Below are 24379 nucleotides of genomic sequence, written 5' to 3' on the forward strand. Positions count from 1 at the left end.
TGTTTACAAAAATAAAACTAAAAGCATTGATTCATAGAAAGCCATGTTTCTGGTTGTAATGTTTAATTTGATCCAGTTAAAGGCTATTTTTTCCCCAGTGATATGTTTGGAAGTTTGAGACACATAATCTAGTATTTAATAAAAATTACTTACATATTTGAGTGGTTTCTGAGTGCTCAGAGACTGTGCTAGTTTGCACATAAGGACTATATATACTCCTCTGAGGCAAGTACTATTACACTCTCGCGATGAGGGTTGTGTGGTTTAGAGAGTTTGTTTCCAGCCCAGGGTCACAGTGATTACATGGGAGTGCTTGGATTTGAACCCAGGCATTCTCTGGAAGTAATGCTTATTAGGGACTGAGATAAAAAGACAGAAAAATTCAATGAGATGGATGCCAAATGGCCACTTTGAGCACTTTTGTAAGTGCTAGGGGACTCTAGGATGTTTAACTCCTGTTGTCTCTCACCCATTATTCTTTCTGTCCTGAGCAGGGGGGCCATGGTGCCAAGCCAAGCCCAGCATCATTACCCTTCACTGCAACACGCTACACATTTTATGATTCCGGTAGGGTTGCAGCAACTCTTTATCAAACAATTCTTTCTTGGTCTTTACTAGAGTATATGCTTTTATTCCAGATTTGCTTTAAATATAAAGAGGCTTATAGGTTCATCCCAAACAATCCAGTGTTGTCAACCCCCTTCTGCCCCGAACATTACTGTTGAACATGTTCTTCTGCATCAACTCTCTTGGCCTATGTAGCTGTTGCTCAAATCCCCCCAGACTTTTTTCTCTGAGGCCGTCATGTAAGGGGAGAAAATGTACCCTAATTCCAGTCAGTGATTTTCTAGTTCCGTGCAGCTCAGGATGGGCATTGGTCTTTGCTCCTGTCATCAGGAGTTCTCAACCCCAAAGTATCTTCCCAAAAGCCAGGTCTGCCTTTGCCTTCTCACTATCGCCCTTATATCACACGTCTTGACTTTCCCAAATCCATCATCTCCATCCCCTCCCTTCTCCTCCACCTTCTTTAACCCTTACTTTTTGGTTTTTCCACTTTATTTTCAATCTCTCCCATCTGGTATTACCAACCTCTTCTCAAATTTAGTCACATGTTCTCAGACATCATTGTGTTTTGCAGTGAAACAAGATCCTCTTTCAGCAGTGAATGATCCCCATTATACCTTGCTTTTATAGATAGCATTTTATGATTCTCAAAGGCAGTTCGTGTATCCAGCGTAAGTAAACCTTCGGAGCAATACTGTGAAGTAGGTATTACCATCTTAATTGGAGAGAAAAGGAAATGGAGTCACAGAGTCTTGTCCCTTGCCCCATACTACCCAGAAATGTGGAAATGGGAGTAGAATAAGGTCTGTTTTTTCATTTCCCCACAGCATACCACTTGTGAGTTTATTACAGCAGAATGTAGTAGGATTTATGCTGTCCATTTTGGTAGCTACCAGCCACATGTGACTACTTAAATTTAAAATAATTAAAATGAAACAAAATTTAAAATTCAGTTCCTAGTTACATCACCTGCAATTTAAGTGACCAGTGAACACATATGAGAAGTGGCTACTGTACAGGACAGTACAGATGTTGAACATTTCCATCATGGTGGAATGTTCTATTGGATGGTGCTGACTAGGTCCCTGTCATGCTATTGATGCTGAGAGAAAAGTAGAATTTCTACTATCCTGGCTCTCTAGATGCCCTTGCACTGGCGAAGGGTGCTGGAGATCTGAAACCATCTCATCGTAGTGGAGAGCTAGTTCGTTGTTCCCCAAACTGGATAGGTCATCAGAATTACAGGTTCCTGACCCATTAATTCTTGAATGAATCCATAGTGCTCAGAGATGGATTATTAACTCCTGATCTGCTAGTTGCAAACCTTGTTATTGATAAATCAAAGAATCAGAAAAGGCAAACTGACCTCAGGGCACAGTGGACATTACCTATTGCAATTCATTCCTTGCAAAAATTGAAGTCCAGAGCAATCAAGTCACTCTTTCAAAGTCACCCAGTTGGTGGCAGACTCGAGAATAAAATACGAATTTCCAGATTCCCTATGCAGGCTCTTCTCTCAGGCACAGTATTTTGTTGAGCATTTGTCATTTACCAAAGCCTGTCCTAGATGATAATCAGGAAAAGAAGTCAGAGAGCAGTTTCCTCCTCTCTGTACCCATGCCTTTCCTGCTGCATTCATTAAAAATGGAGGGGCTGTTTTCCTAAGGCTATGCCAAAAAGGAGCAGCCTTGTGAGGCTCCCAAGACAGCTGGCCAACAGGATTACAGAGCCTCGCCTTGGCTAATGAGACTATGTCTCATACCCTACCTCACGCAACTTGTTCCAGAATATGTGTCTGCTTAAGAACACCTGCCACATCGCCCTTCCTCCATCAGCCACTGTGTGCAGCCCTGATCTCCTTCCCACAGGAGTTCTAAATAAGTCAGCGTTGGGGAGCTAGAGAGACCTCTACAACTCCTTGCCTACGAAGTCATAAAGCAACAGCTGGGTGTGAAAATATAACCCCTTGTCACTTTTCCAAATAGCATAAGACCTGGCCTGAAGGGGCCTGTGCAAGTTCTTGGGCATGTTGTAATTCACAGCTGCCGCCTGGAATAACATTTTTCCTCCCTGAGGTTTCGGGTGGCAGAGGGTGGTGATCTTTTCCAAGCGCTGCTTTTCTTCCTCAGGACCCTTCTGTCATAGCAGCGCTGGGCATTTACTCCCTCTCGTCTTAAATGTCTATATGTGACTGGGTCTGAAGTTCAGTGACTTGGGAGGCATAATGTCCTGAAGCCACTTCTTCATTACTCCTAGAAGGAAAGCCGAGATCTCTTAGGCAGAAGGCAGAGTAAGAGCAGAGCTCCTGGTTCGACATTGTTTTGTGCTTGAAAACATCAGCTTGCTGAATTTGGTGCTGCTTCTTTTTTTAGTGGGATAATACAAAAGTCTGAATTTCCCATGCAGGGAAAGAGCATCAACCAAAGGCAGTGCCTATTTGAATTTTTTTTCCCTAGCGTCCATTCTCTTTTGCCACTTCCGATTTGATTTTTCGCTCATAAAGAATGATTACGGGGTAAAATGGATTGTGAGTTTCCTTAACACAAAGCAGAATTGAATAGTTAGCAGCAAAAATCCAACAGCTGCTCATGTTCATTTTTATCCTCAGAATCTGATGAACAGAAACAGGAATGAATATGTTTTAAGTAAACAGCCCATGTTCAGACGGGACCTTGGTGCTGGGAATGAAATAGAGCCTTGGTCCAGCTGAGCTTTATAATCAGCAAAGCCGCCGCCATCTGTCAGGGCTGGTGTCCTCTCCCTCGGGCTCTGGCTCCCGGGGCCCAGCTGACAGACGGGCATCATTAGCTGGCTTGTGCACTAGGTCATCCCACTGAGACGGGTCACCTTGTGTCTTCGGGGTGGTTTATTCCCCCCTGTTCCCAATTCTGATCCTGAAAAAGGAAAATTGAATTTTAGTCTTAAGATTAAATGATGACAGTATGCAATCTGTCAGCTCCTTGCTGGTCGCCAAGCAGGTTTGCTAAATTAAAAAAGAAGGGGGGAAATATGATCCAGCCTCTTCTTCTTCAGTCCTCTGGGATCAGAAGCAGGGAAACCCTGCCTGCGTCTAGCCCATTTAAATGCAAACACCTCAAAGATGCTTTCAGCCTTTATGGGGCTGTGTGGATTAATGAGCAGGCATGGAGATGTCATTTATTCTGGCTAAAATGTGGTGGAAATGAGAAAAGCTGGTGTGAATGGAGAATCAAAGAAAGAGACTCAACGTGCTTGTGAGTGGTCGCAAGGTCCACGTGGGGAACCACTTAGAGGCATAGAGCGTAAGTGGAAGCTACAAGCAACACTCTGTGCCCCCCACCCTCTAAATTCTTTCAATCAGTCATCTGTTTCAACACCTCAGTCAGTTGTACAGACTTTCTTTCACAGTTTTTTTCCGCCTGCACAGGTTGTTTCCCCTTAATCTACCCAATGATGTGAGCCCTGCACATTTTCCACTTTCTCTAGAGGCGGCTGTCAATCACTGACTCCTCCCCTGAAGGATACCCCTGAACCTGGCTTCTTGACCCTCATGTTGAATGCACTTTTTTTTCCTCTTTCTCATCTTGGTTTCTGAGGGCTTTCTCATGAGTGACAGTGACCTAGTTCTGGACCTCACTTTAGACAAGTTCTGGCAAGAATTTTTTATTAGTCAAATCTCAATGTGATCAATATTCTCTTCTGAGATAACTCAATTAATTCTCTTAATAAAGGAACACACGTTTTGGACAGGAATATAATTATGGAATCAGCTGCATTTTAATTGGGATGGAGAAGGAGGATTGTTAGAGCCCAAAGACACATGATAGAGAATCTTCTAGATTTCACTCCTGTAAAGAATTTGTGCCAGTGCTGCCCTTTCATCAGAAAAGTGCTCCACTGTGCACATGGGGGATTATCTCGTAAAGTGCACAGATTTTAGTTTAAGGTTCTTGAAGCTTTTTAAGTCATGGATATATTTTAGAAATATCAAAATACAATGAGAACATAGCCTTGTCTACTGATTTCTTAAATATGTGCTCAGCAATACAGGAGAAAACCCTATCACAAGGCAGATTGAGGCCTCCACACATGTGGTCTTTTGAATCTTCACATCCTGTGCAGCTTCCGGTCAGCTTCCTCTCGGTTCCCTCCCAGTGGTTATTTCAGACCTTCAGCAATGCACTCAAAATCTCCACTCTGCCCTTTCTCCTCTCCACTGAACCATTTAACCTCACCTTTGACTTTGCTGAAAGTCCCTTCAAAGCCCTATTCTGGCGTCCCCATGCTTGGCCTTGTCCCCTCTTCCTTTCCAGCCCTCAGTGGAAGAGGGGACCTTTCTCGACTCTGGTCACGTCCCAGCCTGCTTCCTTCAGGCCTAGGGCCTCCATTTGTTACTGTCTCTTGTCTCTCTCATTAGTGCTACTTCCTGCTGGTTTCTACCCTTACCTGACTCACACTTCCACCCCTCACCTGTGCCCACTTTAGTGCCTTCTTCCTTCGTTGAAGAAAACGAAGGCTTACACTTGATGTTTAAACTTCCTTAACTCCCAAGTACTTTTGAAACTCTTCACTGTGTTTTTGACTTTCCTGAGACCCTCTGACTAAAGGTCATCATTGACATTGGAGTTTTCAAACGGAAAGTATTAGGGAGGGGGAGTGGTAGAAGGTTGTCACTTGCTTTGATCTTGTGCAGCTTTGGAAACGGCAGCCCCCTGAGATCAACTTGTTCTTCAAATCCCTGTGCTAAATGCAAAGAGGCAGTTCTAGGTTCCAATACCACCTCAGACTACTTTGGCTACACCCCTTTAGGGAAGTTACTTATCATTATTTTAGCTACAAATTATTACAGCTAATAGTAATTAGCTGGACTGAGGAGTGATTCACAATGAGTGATCAGGGGCAGGGCTAATTCTTTCATGTATTAATTCTTTTTCTTTGACTTTTTTTTTTATTAACATATAATGTATTGCTTGTTTCAGAGGTACAGGTCTGTGATTCATCAGTCTTACACAATTCACAGCGCTCACCACAGCACATACCCTCCCCAATGTCCATCACCCAGCCACCCCATCCCTCCCACCCCCCACCACTCCAGCAACCCTCCGTTTGTTTCCTGAGATTAAGTCTCTTACGGTTTGTCTCCCCCTCTGGTTTCATCTTGTTTTATTTCTCCCTCCCTTCCCCTATGATCCTCTGTCTTTTTTCTCAAATTCCTCATATCAGTGAGATCATATGATACTTGTCTTTCTCTGATTGACTTATTTTGCTTAGCATAATACCCTCTAGTTCTATCCACGTCACTGAAAATGGCAAGATTTCATTTTTTTGATGGCTGCATAATATTCCATTATATATATATATATATATATATATATATATATATATATATATATATACACCACATCTTCTTTATCCATGCATCTGGTGATGGACATCTAGGCTCTTTCCATAGTTTGGCTATTGTGGACATTGCTGCTATAAACATGTGCCCCTTTGGATCACTACATTTGTATCTTTGGGGTAAATACCCAGTAGTGCAATTGCTGGGTCGTAGGGTAGCTCTATTTTCAACTGTTTGAGGAACCTCCATACTGTTTTCCAGAGTGGCTGCACCAGCTTGCATTCCCACCAACAGTGTAGGAGGGTTCCCCTTTCTCCGCATCCCCGCCAACATCTGTCATTTCCTGACTTGTTAATTTTAGCCATTCTGACGGGTGTGAGGTGGTATCTCATTGAGGTTTTGATTTGGATTTCCCTGATGCCGAGCGATGTTGAGCACTTTTTCATATGCCTTTTGGCCATTTGGATGTCTTCTTTGGAAAAATGTCTGTTCCTGTCTTCTGCCCATTTCTTGATTGGATTATTTGTTCTTTGGGTGTTGAGTTTGATAAGTTCTTTATAGATTTTGGATACTAGCCCTTTATCTGATATGTCATTTGCAAATATCTTCTCCCATTCTGTTGGTTGTCTTTTGGTTTTGTGGACTGTTTCTTTTGCTGTGCAAAAGCTTTTCATCTTGATGAAATCCCAATAGTTCATTTTTGCCCTTGCTTCCCTTGCCTTTGGCGATGTTTCTAGGAAGAAATTGCTGCGGCTGAGGTCGAAGAGGTTGCTGCCTGTGTTCTCCTCAAGGATTTTGATGGATTCCTGTCTCACATTGAGGTCTTTCATCGATTTGGAGTCTATTTTTTGTGTGTGGTGTAAGGAAATTGTCCAGTTTCATTCTTCTGCATGTGGCTGTCCAATTTTCCCAACACCATTTTTTGAAGAGACTGTCTTTTTTCCATTGGACATTCTTTCCTGCTTTGTCAAAGATGAGTTGACCATAGAGTTGAGGGTCCATTTCTGGGTTCTCTATTCTGTTCCATTGATCTATATGTCTGTTTTTGTGCCAGGACCATACTGTCTTGATGATGACAGCTTTGTAATAGAGCTTGAAGTCTGGAATGGTGATGCTGCCAGCTTTGCTTTTCTTTTTCAACATTCCTCTGGCTATTCAGGGTCTCTTCTGGTTCCATACAAATTCTAGGATTATTTGTTCCATTTCTTTGAAAAAAAGTGGATGGTATTTTGATGGGGATTGCATTAAATGTGTAGATTGCTCTAGGTAGCATTGACATCTTCACAATATTTGTTCTCCCAATCCATGAGCATGGAGCGTTTTTCCATTTCTTTGTGTCTTCCTCCATTTATTTCATGAGTATTTTATAGTTTTCTGAGCACAGATTCTTTGCCTCTTTGGTTAAATTTATTCCTAGGTATCTTATGGTTTTGGGTGCAATTGTAAATGGGATCGACTCCTTGATTTGTCTCTCTTCTGTCTTGTTGTTGGTGTATAGGAATGCCACTGATTTCTGTGCATTGATTTTATATCCTGCCACTTTACTGAATTCCTGTATGAGTTCTAGCAGTTTTGGGGTGGAGTCTTTTGGGTTTTCCACATAAAGTGTCATATCATCTGCAAAAAGTGAGAGTTTCACTTCTTTGCCAATTCAGATGTCTATGTATTAATTCTTATAACAACTCTGTAAGACAGTGATGATGAGGATGAGGATGATGGTGTAAAAAATGAAGAAATGGAGGCAGTGAAGCAATTCACTGCTTTAGTCACACAGCTAGTAAGAAGTAGAAATAGCATTCTTAGGCACCATCTTGTACTTTCTCTCTCATAGCCCCTGTTCACTCAGAGTAGTACACGAGCTAAAATACAAGCCCCTATGCCAGTTAGGTATGTCGTTGTGAATGTCCCAAAATGCAAACCTGTACCATGTCCCAAATGATATGTATTACATCCCTCCCTCTTCTGTGACTCCCAGTCTTGGTGAGTGGACTAAACCCCCTTTCCAGAAACCTAAGAGTCCATCTACATTTCTTTCTTTCCCTGATCCCCTCTCCTTCTCCCAGTATCCGGCTCCCCTCCAGTCCACCTCCCTCATGTTTCCCATGCCAGACTCTTCGTCATCTCTTCTCAACATTGGTCTGGTTTCCTGACCACCACTGCTGCCTTGGGTCTGGCTCTGCTCTCATTGTTCCTTTATGCTGCTTCCAGAGGAGTTTTCAAAACACAAATAAGATCACATCCTTATCAATTCTCTCCAAACAAGACACGGAGAGGTTAAATCACCTGGCCACATTCAAAAAGGTAAGAGTCAGAGCTTGACTCCAAGTCCAGGGAGTCTGGATGAAAAACCTTCACTCTTTTTTTTTAAAAATTTTATTATGTTATGTTAATCACCATACATTACATCATTAGTTTTTGATGTAGTGTTCCATGATTCATTGTTTGCGTATAACACCCAGTGCTCCATTCAATACGTGCCGTCTTTAATACCCATCACCAGGCTAACCCATCCCCCCACCCCCTCCCCTCTAGAACCCTCAGTTTGTGTCTCAGAGTCCATAGTCTCTCATCATTCGTCCCCCTCTCCGATTCCCCCCCTTCATTTTACCCTTCCTACTATCTTCTTTTTTTTTTTTAACATATAATGTATTATTTGTTTCAGAGGTACAGGTCTGTGATTCATCAGTCTTACACAATTCACAGCGCTCACCATAGCACATACCCTCCCCTTAACTCTTGACCACTTGCAGCCATGTCTCCCTGAGAATGGAAGGGAAATTTCACCGGAGTTCTCCTGACTGCCTGTTTTCTCTGCCCAGGACTTCCTCAAAGCTTCTGCAGTGATGATTTCCTTGTACCTGATTCTGGCTCATCATCAGAATCAGATAACCACAAAATAACGCATCAAATCCACTGATTTTTATTGAGCTATTTCTTGTCCAAGTCTGTATACAGTCAGGGAAACTCACACCAGAATCAATGCAACAGATTTTCCCCAAATCCAACAGACTAAATGCCATTTTTGAAAAGAAAAATCTGAAAATACAAACTTTCTAATGAGATTAATATCTGGCTCTTATTTTTTTTGTATTGAAGGTGTCATGGATCATTTATGGGTCATTTTTTAAAAGTAAAATAAGAAAAGTCATGTGTCGATTCACTGAATAGTTTAAGGGTTGGACTGAAGCTGCAATTCAAAGAGGTTTTGTGAAATATTTGCATTTGTGGTCACCTTTTATATGGGTTTATGAGTTCTCATTTGCTCTTTCAATAATACTGTGTGAAGTAGGAATTTTCTTTCCTATTTTATGAGTGTGTATACTGAGGCTCAAAATATTCAACCAACTTGCCTCAAGTCACCCTGTGGGATGGTGGTGGAAGCAAGATTCAAATCCAACCTTCTGATATTAAGATCCAAGCTATTTCCACTGCCCAGGTTCTCAAGGATCTGAAAATATTTTTAAAAATTTTTTATTTAAATTCAATTTAGTTAACATATTCTGTATTATTAGTTTCAGTGGAGGAATTTAGTGATTCATGAGTTGCATACAACACACAGTGCTCATTACATCAAGTGCCCTCCTTAATGCCCATCACTCAGTGACCCCATCCCCCCACCCCACCCCCTCCAGCGACCCTCAGTTTGTTTCCTAGAGTTAAGAATCTCTTATGATTTGCCTCCCTCTCCATTTTTATCTTCTTTTTCCTTTCCCTCCACTATGTTTACCTGTTTTGTTTGTTTCTTAAATTCCACATGAGTTAAATCATATGGTATTTGTCTTTCTCTGACTGACTCATTTTGCTTAGCATAATATCCTCTAGTTCCATCCACGTTGTTACAAATGGCAAGATTTCATTCTTTTTGATGGCTGAGTAGTATTCCATGTGTATGTGTATGTGTGTGTGTGTGTGTGTGTGTGTGTGTGTGTGTGTGTGTGTGTGTATACACACACCACATCTTTATCCATTCATCTGTAGATGGACATCTGGGCTCTTTCCATATTTTACTATTGTGAAAGTATTTTTTCTAAGCTTTTATTTATTTGAGAGAGAGAGAGAGAACATGAGAGAGAGAGAGATATGAGCAGGGGGAGGGGTAGAGGGAGAACATACTCCCCACTTAGCAGGGAGCCAGATTCGGGGCTCGATCCCAGGAACCTGGGATCATGACTTAAGCTGAAGGCAGAGGCTTAACCAACTGAGCCACCCAGTGCCCCACGAAAGTAATTAAGTAAAGATTTTATTTTGGAATAATTTTCAACTTGCAGAAAAATTGTAAAGATGGTACAGAGAGTTCCTGTGTACCCTTCACCCATTTTCCCCATTACTGACATCTTTATATTGTGATCATACAATTATCAAAACTAAGAAGTTATCACTCGTACATTACTATCAATGAAGCTCCAGTCCTTATTCAAATTGCATCTGCTTTTTATTAATGACTTTTTCTGTTCCAGGATCCAGTCCAGTCCAGGACACTACATTACATTCAGTCATCATGCTTCCTGTTTCTCCTCTAATTAGTGACAGTTTCTCAGTCATTCCTTGATAGTTTTAAAGAGTACTGGTCAGGCATTTTGTAGATGTTGAAAATAAATTTTTTGATACTCAAAAATGTCACATTTCTACTTACAGCACTTTATTCTATACCTGTTTGATTTTTGTAGGCCTATTTCAAAAGGCAGATTTCCAGTGCTTTTGCTTGGCAATGATTGCATATTTCTTCTTGACATTATTAGGAACCCAGAACTTGTTTCAGCACTGTTTTTATCTTGCAAATTGTTGCAGTGCCTACCCACAGGTGAATTTAATGCCTAGCCTCATATTCCCAGATAATTGGATCCTTGAGGTCTAAAACGGTAACTAAGCTGAAATCATTGCAGAAAAGATGATGAATATACATGCAAAATTAAGAGGCCACTTCACAGAGAGAATAGTAGCTAAACTAAATGGATGTAAAATTTTAAGAAAATTTAAGAAAAAAGTTTACTATAGCAGAAAACAATTAAATGAATGTTAGATGTAATAGACCTTGCTGACTTGTCTTAAGAGTTGATCATTCTTTGTCATCAGTTACTTTGGCTTGAGGAACATTTAAGACTAAATTCTGATATTATACTATACTTCATATAGTAACAGCTTATAGAAGAAAATGATAAAGAGGATAGCTCATACTCAGTACCTGGCACACAGTAAGTGCTCAGTAAATGTGAATTTCTTTCCAGAGAACACTTACCTAGTGCTTACTGTGTGACAAGCGCTCTTCTAGTGCTTTACACACACGAGCTCATTAAATCCTCCCTGCCACCCATTTTACAGTTTAGGAACTGAGATTCAGAGAGGTGGAGTTGCCCAGCGTTTCACAGAGAGTAGGTGTTATGGTTGGGATTTGAACCCAGGCAGGCTGGCTACCATATCCACTCCTTTAACTATGGTTTTCTACCTCTCCTTTGTTATCTATGCAGACCAGTCTGAGAAATGAGCATTGCCCATGAGTGAATGTTCAAAATGACCGAATTGAAAATAGTTTATCCTTTGCCGCAGGAACACTGTCCAGAATACATCGCTTGTCTTCCTTGCACAGGTATCATTTCCTTAGTATCAGACCATTATTAATGTAAACACCAAATCTTGCATTTTGCGCCACTATTTTCTTTTCCCCATACTGATAAAGGGTTGATGAGTTATTTTCCCTGCCATTTTGATTTATCAGTTTCCTTTATCACCGTTGGCTCTCTGTCACTTCTGGCCACGTCCAGCTGCAGGACTCTAACAGGATCTGTTTTCTCTCTGCAATCACTGGCTTCCAGTTTGCTATGGAAACTGCTATTGCTACATTGAATGTAGAAGTAAAGCTACTGAGGGGTGCCCTCAGGCCCTCTCCCAGGAGCTCAGAGCATGGAAGGGCGTGGGATTTGTGACAAGTATTTCCGTTGCTCACATATCTCTTAGATGGCTTCTTTGCTGGTTTCCTTTGCTCTACTCTTCACCATTGAGATCACTTCTGGATAAAGGAACAAATATATCACACATCTTGAACACCGTGTCTTAATAAAATAGATAATAAATTACCACTGGTTACTTCATATCCTCAACCAAATTACTAAATGCTACACCAGTTGTGGCAAATAAATAAATAAATAAATAAATAAGCAAGCAAGCAAGCAAGCAAGGAAGCAGTTTATCTTCTAAATATAATGCAAATGTGATCAATTATATCATTTAAAGCCCCATTGCCTTCATCACTGGATTTGAGGCACAGTGGCTTTTCTTTAGCTTCATAGAGAACTTCTCCCCCAGGGGCAGATGTTCTGACATTCATGGCATTTGGGGGTTCAGGGTGGAGTGTGGATTGTTTCTTAGCAAGTATCTGGTACCCCGTGGGACGCATAGAGGTGGTGATCTCTGATGGATGCCATTTTCCATCCTTACACTTAAATCCTTATCAGTGAGACCAACCGTGTGGTTTCTTTTCTTTTCTTTCTTTTTTTTTTTTTTTTTTTTTTTGTCTCCCCTGACCCTGAAATTCTTCCAAGCATTTTCAGATGGATGGAGTTTTTGCTCTTGGCTCTTCCTAGTGGAAACAGAGGAGTCCTCCGTCTGGGCAGGATTGGGGCCAAATTGAGGAAGGAGCACTTTTCAGCTGTTATTTTGGACCCAGCTGTGTTTGGGAAAGGGTGGCTAGATTCAAACCCAGGTGTTTGTTTTTAACTCCCAAATCTTCCATGGTCTTTGGTCCTGATTCCCTCTGTTACATCCCACGCCATCCACATAGAGGAGGAAGCTCAACCAGGTATCACTAGGGAAACTCCACAGAAGCAAATGGTTTCCATTGTTTAGAATTTTTCCCACATGAGCACTCAGCAGGTGGGCATTCGACAAGCAACTAGGGGGCTCCTAGTTCAGAGTGGGAGACTCTGCAATGGCAGAGACTTGGTTCTCAGGTTGTAAATACCACACTCACAACTCATCATGTATTGATCTCATGCATGGTGACTATTTTATTCTTCCGTAAATGGGACTGAATAGCTCCCCAGGGTCTTAGTTCATCCATAATGAATAATAAATACTCCTATTAATTATGTGGTCTATGAATTTTCAGTCTGAGAGTTCATCAGAGTTACCAGTTAACAAATATTATGTGGAATTAGGAAAGGATTGCCCATTTCAGTTCTTTAAAACTACATACTTTCTATCCTTTAACAATACCTAAAGTCCTCCCAAATATGATAAACACATGTTTAGATTTATTTTCTAACCACAATTTTTTATTAACATATAATGTATTATTTGTTTCAGGGGTACAGGTCTGTGATTCATCAGTCTTACACAGTTCACAGCACTCACCACAGCACATACCCTCCCCAGTGTCCATCACCCAGCCACCCCATCCCTCCCACACCCCTCCACTCCAGCAACCCTCAGTTTGTTTCCTGAGATTAAGAGTCTCTTATGGTTTGTCTCCCTCTCTGGTTTCATCTTGTTTCATTTTTCTCTCCCTTCCCCTATGGTCCTCTCTTTTTTCTCAAATTCCTCATATCAGTGAGATCATATGATACTTGTCTTTCTCTGATTGACTTAGCATAATACCCTCTAGTTCCATCCACGTCGTTGCAAATGGCAAGATTTCCTTTTTTGATGGCTGCATAATATTCCATTGTGTGTACGTGTGTGTGTGTGTGTGTGTGTGTGTGTATACACACATACCACATCTTCTTTATCCATTCATCTGTCGATGGACATCTAGGCTCTTTCCATAGTTTGGCTATTGTGGACATTGCTGCTATAAACATTGGGGTGCACGTACCCCTTCGGATCACTACGTTTGTATCTTTGGGGTAAATATCCAGTAGTGCAATTGCTGGGTCGTAGGGTAGCTCTATTTTCAACTGTTTGAGGAACCTCCATACTGTTTTCCAGAGTGGCTGCACCAGCTTGCATTCCCACCAACAGTGTAGGAGGGTTCCCCTTTTTCCACATCCCCGCCAACATCTGTCGTTTCCTGACTTGTTAATTTTAGCCATTCTGACTGGTGTGAGGTGGTATCTCATTGAGGTTTTGATTTGTATTTCCCTGATGCCAGTTGATGTTGAGCACTTTTTCATGTGTCTTTTGGCCATTTGGATGTCTTCTTTGCAGAAATGTCTGTTCCTGTCTTCTGCCCATTTCTTGACTCGATTATTTGTTCTTTGTCTAACACATTTAACTAATTTATTTCCAACCCTACCACCATTACTTTGTGAACCGCATGAAGGGTGGTCAATCCTGACACTGAGTTACAGTCAAGGCAGTTTCTTAATGGATGAATTATGAATATTCAAGATGGATTGGGTTATCAGGAGACTTCCCAGCATGACTTTTAAAAGCAATTACAAATTTAACTAGGGCTTTCCAGAAATGGCACTGTGGTCCAACTTTTTACCCATCAACTGTCCCTGGTTTTATGTGTGATAGAACACAGGCATGAAATCGGGACTCTATTTTTGAGGTAGCTATCGAAACATCAGCAATCTCTAAGAATAGCAGTGACCATGTATTAATAACCAATTAAAGCATTAGTCTGTGCTGACTGCCTCCTTTTATTTTGATTTTTTTAAATTTTTTTATTGTTAGGTTAATCACCATACATCATTAGTTCTTGATGTAGTGTTCCACGATTCATTGTTTGTGCATAACACCCAGTGCTCCACGCAAAACGTGCCCTCCTTAATACCCATCACCAGGCTAACCCATATGCCCACCCTCCTCCCCTCTAGAACCCTCATTTTGTTTTTCAGAGTGCATCGTCTCTCATGGTTCGTCTCCCACTCCGACTTACTCTCCTCATTCTTCCCCTCCTGCTATCTTCTTCTTTTTCTTTTTTCTTAACATATCTTGCCTTATTTGTTTCAGAAGTACAGATCTGTGATTCAACAGTCTTGCACAATTCACAGCGCTCACCATAGCACATACCCTCCCCAATGTCTATCACCCAGCCACCCCATCCCTCCCACCCCCCACCACTCAGCAACACTCAGTTTGTTTCCTGAGATTAAGAATTCCTCATATCAGTGAGGTCATATGATACATGTCTTTCTCTGATTGACTTATTTGACTCAGCATAACACCCTCCAGTTCCATCCACGTCGTTGCAAAGGGCAAGATCTCATTCCTTTTGATGGCTGCATAATATTCCATTGTGTATATATACCACCTCTTCTTTATCCATTCATCTGTCGATGGACATCTTGGCTCTTTCCACAGTTTGCCTATTGTGGACATTGCTGCTATAAACACTGGGGTGCACGTACCTCTTTGGATCCCTACATTTGTATCTTTGGGGTAAATACCCAGTAGTGCAATTGCTGGGTCGTAGGGTAGCTCTATTTTCAACTGTTTGAGGAACCTCCATACTGTTTTCCAGAGTGGCTGCACCAGCTTGCATTCCCACCAACAGTGTAGGAGGGTTCCCCTTTCTCCGCATCCCCGCCAACATCTGTCATTTCCTGACTTGTTAATTTTAGCCATTCTGACGGGTGTGAGGTGGTATCTCATTGAGGTTTTGATTTGGATTTCCCTGATGCCGAGCGATGTTGAGCACTTTTTCATGTGTCTTTTGGCCATTTGGATGTCTTCTTTGGAAAAATGTCTGTTCCTGTCTTCTGCCCATTTCTTGATTGGATTATTTGTTCTTTGGGTGTTGAGTTTGATAAGTTCTTTATAGATTTTGGATACTAGCCCTTTATCTGATATGTCATTTGCAAATATCTTCTCCCATTCTGTCGGTTGTCTTTTGGTTTTGTGGACTGTTTCTTTTGCTGTGCAAAAGCTTTTCATCTTGATGAAATCCCAATAGTTCATTTTTGCCCTTGCTTCCCTTGCCTTTGGCGATGTTTCTAGGAAGAAGTTGCTGCGGCTGAGGTCGAGGTTGCCGCCTGTGTTCTCCTTTAGGATTTTGATGGACTCCTGTCTCACGTTTAGGTCTTTCAACCATTTGGAGTCTATTTTTGTGTGTGGTGTAAGGAAATGGTCCAGTTTCATTCTTCTGCAGGTGGCTGTCCAATTTTCCCAGCACCGTTTGTTGAAGAGACTGTCTTTTTTCCATTGGACATTCTTTCCTGCTTTGTCAAAGATGAGTTGACCATAGAGTTGAGGGTCCATTTCTGGGCTCTCGATTCTGTTCCATTGATCTAAGTGTCTGTTTTTGTGCCAGTACCATACTGTCTTGATGATGACAGCTTTGTAATAGAGCTGGAAGTCTGGAATTGTGATGCTGCCAGCTTTGCTTTTCTTTTTCAGTATTCCTCTGGCTATTCGGGGTCTCTTCTGGTTCCATACAAATTTTAGGATTATTTGTTCCATTTCTTTGAAAAAAGTGGATGATATTTTGATGGGGATTGCATTGAATGTGTAGATTGCTCTAGGTAGCATTGACATCTTCACAATGTTTGTTCCTCCAATCCATGAGCATGGAATGTTTTTCCATTTCTTTGTGTCTTCTTCAATTTCTTTCATGAGTATTTTATAGTTCTCTGAGTACAGATCCTTTGCCTCTTTGGTTAAATTTATTCCTAGGTATCTTATGGTTTTGGGTGCAATTGTAAATGGGATCGACTCCTTGATTTGTCTCTCTTCTGTCTTGTTGTTGGTGTATAGGAATGCCACCGATTTCTGTGCATTGATTTTATATCCTGCCACTTTACTGAATTCCTGTATGAGTTCTAGCAGTTTTGGGGTGGAGTCTTTTGGGTTTTCCACATACAGTATCATAACATCTGCAAAGAGTGAGAGTTTGACTTCCTCTTTGCCGATTTGGATGCCTTTGATTTCTTTTTGTTGTCTGATTGCTGTGGCTAGGACTTCTAATACTATGTTGAAGAGCAGTGGTGATAGTGAACATCCCTGCCATGTTCCTGACCTTAAGGGAAAAGCTCTCAGCTTTTCCCCATTGAGAATGATATTGGCTGTAGGTTTTTCATAGATGGCTTTTATGATATTGAGGTAGGTACCCTCTATCCCTATACTCTGAAGAGTTTTGATCAAGAAAGGATGCTGTACTTTGTCAAATGCTTTGTCTGCATCTATTGAGAGGATCCTATGATTCTTGTTCTTTCTTTTGTTAATGTATTGTATCACGTTGATTGATTTGCGGATGTTGAACCAGCCTTGCAGCCCAGGGATAAATCCCACTTGGTCATGGTGAATAGTCCTTTTAATGTACTGTTGGATCCTATTGGCTAGTATTTTGGTGAGAATTTTTGCATTCATGTTCATCAAGGATATTGGTCTGTAGTTCTCCTTTTTGATGGGGTCTTTGTCTGGTTTGGGGATGAAGGTAATGCTGGCCTCATAAAATGAGTTTGGAAGTTTTCCTTCCATTTCTATTTTTTGGAACAGTTTCAGGAGCATAGGTATTAATTCTTCTTTAAATGTCTGAAAAAATTCCCCTGGGAAGCCATCTGGCCCAGGGCCTTTGTTTGTTGGGAGATTTTTGATGACTGCTTCAATTTCCTTAGTGGTTATAGGTCTGTTCAGGTTTTCTAGTTCTTCCTGGTTCAATTTTGGTAGTTGATACATCTCTAGGAATGCACCCATTTCTTCCAGGTTATCTAATTTGCTGGCATAGAGTTGCTCATAATATGTTCTTATAATTGTTTGTATTTCTTTGGTGTTGGTTGTGATCTCTCCTCTTTCATTCATGATTTTGTTGATTTGGGTCATTGCTCTTTTCTTTTTGATAAGACTGGCCAGGGGTTTAATCAATCTTGTTCATTCTTGCAAAGAACCAGCTCCTAGTTTCGTGGATCTGTTCTACTGTTCTTTTGGTTTCTAGTTCATTCATTTCTGCTCTGATCTTTATTATTTCTCTTCTCCTGCTGGGTTTAGGCTTTATTTGCTGTTCTTTCTCCAGCTCCTTTGGGTGTAGGGTTAGGTTGTGTATTTGAGACCTCTCTTGTTTCTTGAGAAAGGCTTGTATTGCTATATACTTTCCTCTCAGGACTGCCTTTGCTGTATCCCAAAGATTTTGAACAGTTGTGTTTTCATTTTCATTGGTTTCCATGAATTTTTTTAATTCTTCTTTAATTTCCTGGTTGACCCATTCATTCTTTAGTGGGATGCTCTTTAGCCTCCATGTATTTGAGTTCTTTCCGACTTTCCTCTTGTGATTGAGTTCTAGTTTCAAAGCATTGTGGTCTGAAAATATGCAGGGAATGATCCCAATCTTTTGGTATCGGTTGAGATCTGATTTGAGACCTAGGATGTGATCAATTCTGGGGAATGTTCCATGGGCACTAGAGAAGAATGTGTATTCCGTTGCTTTGGGATGGAATGTTCTGAATATGTCTGTGAAGTCCATTTGGTCCAGTGTGTCATTTAAAGTCTTTATTTCCTTGTTGATCTTTTGCTTAGATGATCTGTCCATTTCAGTCAGGGGGGTGTTAAAGTCCCCCACTATTACTGTATTGTTGTCAATGTGTGTCTTTGCTTTTGTTATTAATTGCCTTATATAATTGGCTGCTCCCACGTTAGACGCATAGATATTTACAATTGTTAGATCTTCTTGTTGGATAGACCCTTTAAGTAGGATATAGTGGTCCTTCCTCATCTCTTATTACAGTCTTTGTTTTAAAATCTAATTTGTCTGATATAAGGATTGCCACCCCAGCTTTCTTTTGGTGTCCATTAGCATGGTAAATGGTTTTCCACCCCTTCACTTTCAATGTGGGGGTGTCTTTGGGTCTAAAATGAGTCTCTTGCAGGCAGCATATTGATGGGTCTTGTTTTTTAACCCAATCTGATAGCCTGTGTCTTTTGATTGGGGCATTGAGCCCATTTCCATTCAGGGTAACTATTGAAAGATATGAATTTAGTGCCATTGTATTGCTTGTAAGGTGACTGTTACTGTATATTGTCTCTCTTCCTTTCTGATCTGTGCTGCTTTTAGTCCCTCTCTTTGCTTAGAGGACCCCTTTCAATATTTCTTGGAGGGCTGGTTTCGTGTTTGCAAATTCCTTTAGTTTTTGTTTGTCCTGGAAGCTTTTTATCTCTCCTTCAATTTTCAATGAGAGCCTAGCTGGATATAGTATTCTTGGCTGCATATTTTTCTCGTTTAGTGCTCTGAAGATACCATGCCAGTCCTTTCTGGCCTGCCAGGTCTCTGTGGATAGGTCTGTTGCCAGTCTAATATTTCTACCATTGTAGGTTACATGTCTCTTCTCCTGAGCTGCTTTCAGGATTTTCTCTTTGTCTCTGAGACTCATAAGTTTTACTATTAGATGTCGAGGTGTTGACCTATTTTTATTGATTTTGAGAGGCGTTCTCTGTGCCTCCTGGATTTTGATGCCTGTTTCCTTCCTCACATTAGGGAAGTTCTCTGCTATAATTTGCTCCAATATACCTTCTGCCCCTCTCTCTCTTTCTTCTTCTTCTGGGATCCCAATTATTCTAATGTTGTTTCGTCTTCTCGTATCACTTATCTCTCGAATTCTGCCCTCGTTATCCTGTAGTTGTTTCTCTCTCTTTTTCTCAGCCTCTTTACTTTCCATCATTTGGTCTTCTATATCGCTGATTCTCTCTTCTGCCTCATTTATCCTAGCAGTTAGTGCCCCCATTTTTGATTACACCTCATTAATAGCCTTTTTGATTTCGACTTGGTTAGATTTTAGTTCTTTTATTTGTCCAGAAAGCGTTTCTCTAATAACTTCCACGCTTTTTTCAAGCCCAGCTAGTATCTTTAAAGTCATGATTCTGAACTCTAGGTCCGACATCGTACTAATGTCCATATTGAGTAGGTCCCTGGCTGACGGTACTATCTCTTGTTCTTTTTGCTGAGGTGATTTTTTTCATCTTGTTATTTTGTCCAGAGGAGAATAGATGAATGAGAGAACAAAATGCTAACAGGTTAACAACGTCCCCAGAAAATATACTCTATACAAATCAGAAAAGACCTGAAACCAGGGGAAAAGAAAGGGAAAGAAAGAGAAAAGAAAGAAAGAAAAAAAAAAAACCAAAAAGAAAAAGATTAAAAACAAAAACAGAAGAATATAAAAAATAAAACCGAATATGATCAAATATGTTCAGGCTAGTGCATAGATCAGTGCCACACACTAGATTTTGGGCGTATTTTGGTCTGTTAGGAAAAAGTGCCTCCTAAAATTTTAAAGGAAGAAAGACTTATATATGGACAAAATAAGGGTTGATACAATGAAGGGATGGAAGATGACTGTAACGATGAAAATTATAAAAGATTTTATAAAAGGAATTGATACGATAAGAAGTTGTTTGAAAAAAGATGGAAGAAGATTTAAAAAAAAAAAAGGGAGAGAATGTGATCAGGCAGGAGACTAGAACAAAGCCATACACTAGTGATTTAGGGTATATTTTGATCTGTTAGAGAAACTGTATCTCAAAATTTTAAAGAGAGAACAACTTACATATATATGCCAAAAATAAGGGTAACTACTATGAAGGGATAAAATATGACTCTAAAAATGAAAAATAAAAAATGTTTTTTTAAAACAAGGGATTGATGTTGGTTGAAAAAGGGAAAAAGAGAAATTAAAAAAACAGTTAAAAAATTAACTTTGAAAAACTAATGAATCATGGTAAAAAAAAAGCCATGCATTCTATGTGCAGTATTCCCCTAGCGCTGGAGTTCTCCCGTTCTCCTGGATCGGTAAACTTGGTCTTGGCTTCCTGGCTGTTCGCGCTGATCTTCTGGGGGAGGGGCCTGTTGCCGTCGTTCCCAGATGTCTTTGCCGGAGGCGGAATTGCCCCGCCCTTGTCGGTCCGGGCTAAGCAAGCTGCTCGGGTTTGCTCCTGGGAGCTTTTGTTCCCTGCATGCTTTCCGTACAGCTTTGGAGGACGACAGTGAAAATGGCGGCCTCCCACTCTCTGCTCGGAGGAGGGAAGAACTCAGGGCTCCGCTCCTCAGTGCGCCCCCAGAGAAAAGCAGCCAGTCGCTCCTGTCTCCCTGGTCTCTGGCCGCACTCTGTGCTCACCCGGCCTGTGACCGAGCGTTTCTATCTCTGGCACCTGACCCCGTGTGGTCTCCAAACCCAGCAGATCCCTGCGGTGTGCTCCCGCGCCGCTCCTCCCGGGGGAGGAAGGGGAGTCTCCCCGGATCTGCCGCTTGTTGGGTCCCTGCTGGAGGAGCAGTGGCCCGACTGGGCTGCGGATCACAGTTTATGGCCACCCCGAGCTGAGAGCCCGCGCCTCGGCTCCGTCTCTGCAGCCGGCTTCCCCGCTCCGATACCTGGGAGCTCTGCCGCACTCAGGCACCCCCGGTCTTTCTGTGACCCCAAGTGTCCTGAGACCACACTGTCCCACGAGGTTTCCACCTCCCGCTCAGCCACTGGAGCGACGTCCCTCAGCGGAGCCGACTTCTAAAAGGTCCGATTTTGTGCTCCCCGGCTCTAGCACTTGCCAGAAGCGGCCGACGGAGGCCCCCTCCCCCGCCGTCCATCCTCCCGAATATCGCCTCGGATTCACTTCTCCGCACGTCCTACCTTCCAGTAAGTGGTCGCTTCTCTGTTCAGAGAGTTGTTGCTACTCTCCTGTTCGATCTCCTGTTGAGTTCGTAGGTGTTCAGAATGGTTTGATCCCTATTCAGCTGAATTCCTGAGACCTGACGAAATCCAGGTCTCCTACTCCTCCGCCATCTTGCTCCATCCTCTGCTCACTGCCTCCTTATAACTTCTTCCTCAGTCAGCCCAGAGAACAGGGCTGTATTTGAATAACAACAGAAGGGAAAGGTCCTGCTACTATATATATATATATATATATTAGTATATAGTAGCATGTATCTATATATATATACTATATATATGTATGTGTATATATAAAATTTTTATATATAGTTATAATTATAATGTAATTTTATATAATTTTTCCCAGCAACTGATTCTGGGTAAGAAAATGAATTTTTCTTTTAAGGCCCCCAGAATAAATAGCTAGCTTTCAAATTTTCCCTTTCATGGTGATACCTGAATAAGGAATATGGCTGGTTTATTACTCATAATATGGTGACTGTCTAAGAGTAATTGGCTGAAAAAAATCTGTTCTCTAGTTAATAAATCAATAAACACTTAATTAAAACATTGCCCTACATTTGTTCTCTTTTACTTTCTCCTCCCATTTTTGAGACTTTTTCTTCTCTTAACCTCTCACTAATACCCACTCACTTCTTCTTACCTCTCTTGTGGTACTAAAGGAGACTTACCTCATTATCAAATATTTTACTCTGCTTGTCCTGTATCAGTTGGGTTGTCACTGAAAGGCTTTATCCAGGGTGACAAGCACAGTGCCTGGTTTGACTGTCCCCCTTTGGATGGAAGGAGAGAAACTGTTTTAGTCAGCAGATTACAACTGAGGCCCTAGTAGGGGGCAAGAAGGAAGCAAGAATTTCTCCCTTCATTTGCAACTCTCATGGGCTACACTGGATCATGGTCTTTTCCAAAAGAAAGACCGGCGGGTTTCCACAACAACCCGGCCAAGGACAATCATTTTTATTTTACGGATGGAACTTGTGAGGCTCGAGAGTGTAAGCAACTTGAACGGAGACACCCAGCTCGTAAGTTGCAGGGTCTGAATTTGAAACCAGGTCTGTGTGACTCAACACTCAGTTGCTTTCCACCATTCCATGCTGGGTCCCCTATGGTGAGAGTGAGAGTGAATCTGGCTCCTGAAGCTCCCTCACCTGTGCTCTCCTCTCTCAGAGTCTCAGCCATTAAGGGGTAATCGACAAACTAGGAGCCAGATTCAGTGAAACCCTGGACTCCCACCTGCTACTTTCCTCTGGGGAGGCAGAGCACTTGCAAACAGGGCACACTCTGCTAGCTGGAAGGTGTTGACATTCAGATGTGAAGATGACTTTGCTGCCCCCTGCCAATCAGACATTTTTTAAAAAAGATTTATTTATTTATTTTGGTGGGAGGGGGTGGGGCAGAGGGAGAGGGACAGAGAGAAACTTTAGCAGACTCTCCTTTAAGCACCCATCCCCGACGACGTGGGGCTGGATCTCACGACCCTGAGATCACGACCTGAGCCGAAACCAAGAGTCCAATGCTTAACTGACTGCGCCACCCAGGCACCCCAATCAGACAGTTTTAATAAGCATTTTTGGGCAAATAATAGGGTTAATAAATCAGAATTAATCCAGCTGCAGTTTTCAAGCTTGTATGTGAGATGGCTTGAGGATGGTAATAATGACAATAAAACTAAAACCAGCTACCTTTCATTGAGTATAAGCTATGATCCAGGAACTCGTATCATTTCTCATTACTGTGACCACCATTGGAGATACTGTATCTCCATTTTGCAGATGAGAAAACTGAGACTCTGAGGAGTTAACCGCCCAAAGCCAAGCAGCAAGCATGTAGCTGAAAACTAACTAGAAGTCAGGTCTGCGGGCACACAAACCACAGACCAGCCACTGTGTCGCAGCTGCTCCTCTCCTGTGCCTGCCAGGTTGGAAGGAAGCCTGGCAAATTGGCCTTGAGCGTCCACGCTTGGGACCAATCAAATTCCCATCCGTGATTAAATTGAATAATTGAAAATCCTCTGTTTCATTCTTATACTAGGTTTGATTGCAAACTCTGTGGCCCTCACTGTTGCATGTTAATAAGCTTTCAGTGGCTCCGCATTACCCAGAAATTAGACATCCAAATGCTTCTGTTGCAAATGTGAAGGCCTCCACAATCTGACAGCCCCCATTTCCTTTTTATCCCTAACCACCTTCTCACTAAACCTCTCTTTTACTTTCTTTACGAAACACCAGGTGCTTGCCCACTGCCTGAGTTCGGCCCAGTTCTGCCTAGTCTAAAAGTTGCCACTTACCTTCCTATTGAACCCAGCTCAAATTTCACTTCCCAAATCATCTGGAAAATTCGTACTGAAGTACTGACTCTCAACCGTATACTCTAATAGTAATTATTTTCAGGATAGTTCATTTGCCAATTAAGGTGCATGACTTAGAGGCCTATCTACTTCAGGGCCTTGATACACTACTTAAAACTTAGCATGCTTTTTAACTTTTTTATTTCATCCCAACTAGAAAGGAATTCCGTCCTACGCCCCTTCATCTTACCTGTGCAGCACAAAATATGTGGCCTGGCAGACAGCAGTCACGGAGGGTCTCAGGCACAGGCTCTGTAACAGCAATACATCAGAGCTCCAGCCGCTCAGGCATGTTTCTATAATAATGTCAGTGCTATGAGCAAAGATAACTGCCTGCTGACCGCGTGACCTGGATGAAAGTCACAGTTCAGTCCTTGATATGGTGCCAACTTTCATTTAACCTGAAAGGGTGAGAACGGGGCGAAAGATGAAACGAGACAGGATCTAACCCTGAAGAATGAAAATGAAATTTGACTTGGAAACAAGTCCTCGTTTTCGCACATTTTGATTATTTACAGCACATTTTCCCATCAGTCTCTGTGTGTTTGGGGGTGCAACTCAAAGGATGCGGGGGAAAGATCAAACTTTGGATTAAAAGAATTCCTTTAAACTTTGGTC

The 24379-nt window shown here is 41.7% G+C and overlaps 1 long non-coding RNA gene across 1 annotated transcript; it reads right to left on the reverse strand.

The window, feature by feature from the left end:
* LOC113923122 lies at nt 1-24047 on the reverse strand. The gene is made up of 3 exons (XR_003520179.2): nt 23952-24047; nt 22086-22187; nt 1-3458 (listed from the first exon to the last, which is right to left on the reverse strand). It is a non-coding gene; the product is annotated as an uncharacterized LOC113923122 (long non-coding RNA).
* Between the last annotated feature and the right edge of the window lie 332 nt (nt 24048-24379).

This window comes from Zalophus californianus, chromosome 9, assembly GCF_009762305.2.
Source record: "Zalophus californianus isolate mZalCal1 chromosome 9, mZalCal1.pri.v2, whole genome shotgun sequence".
Lineage (NCBI taxonomy): Eukaryota > Metazoa > Chordata > Mammalia > Carnivora > Otariidae > Zalophus > Zalophus californianus.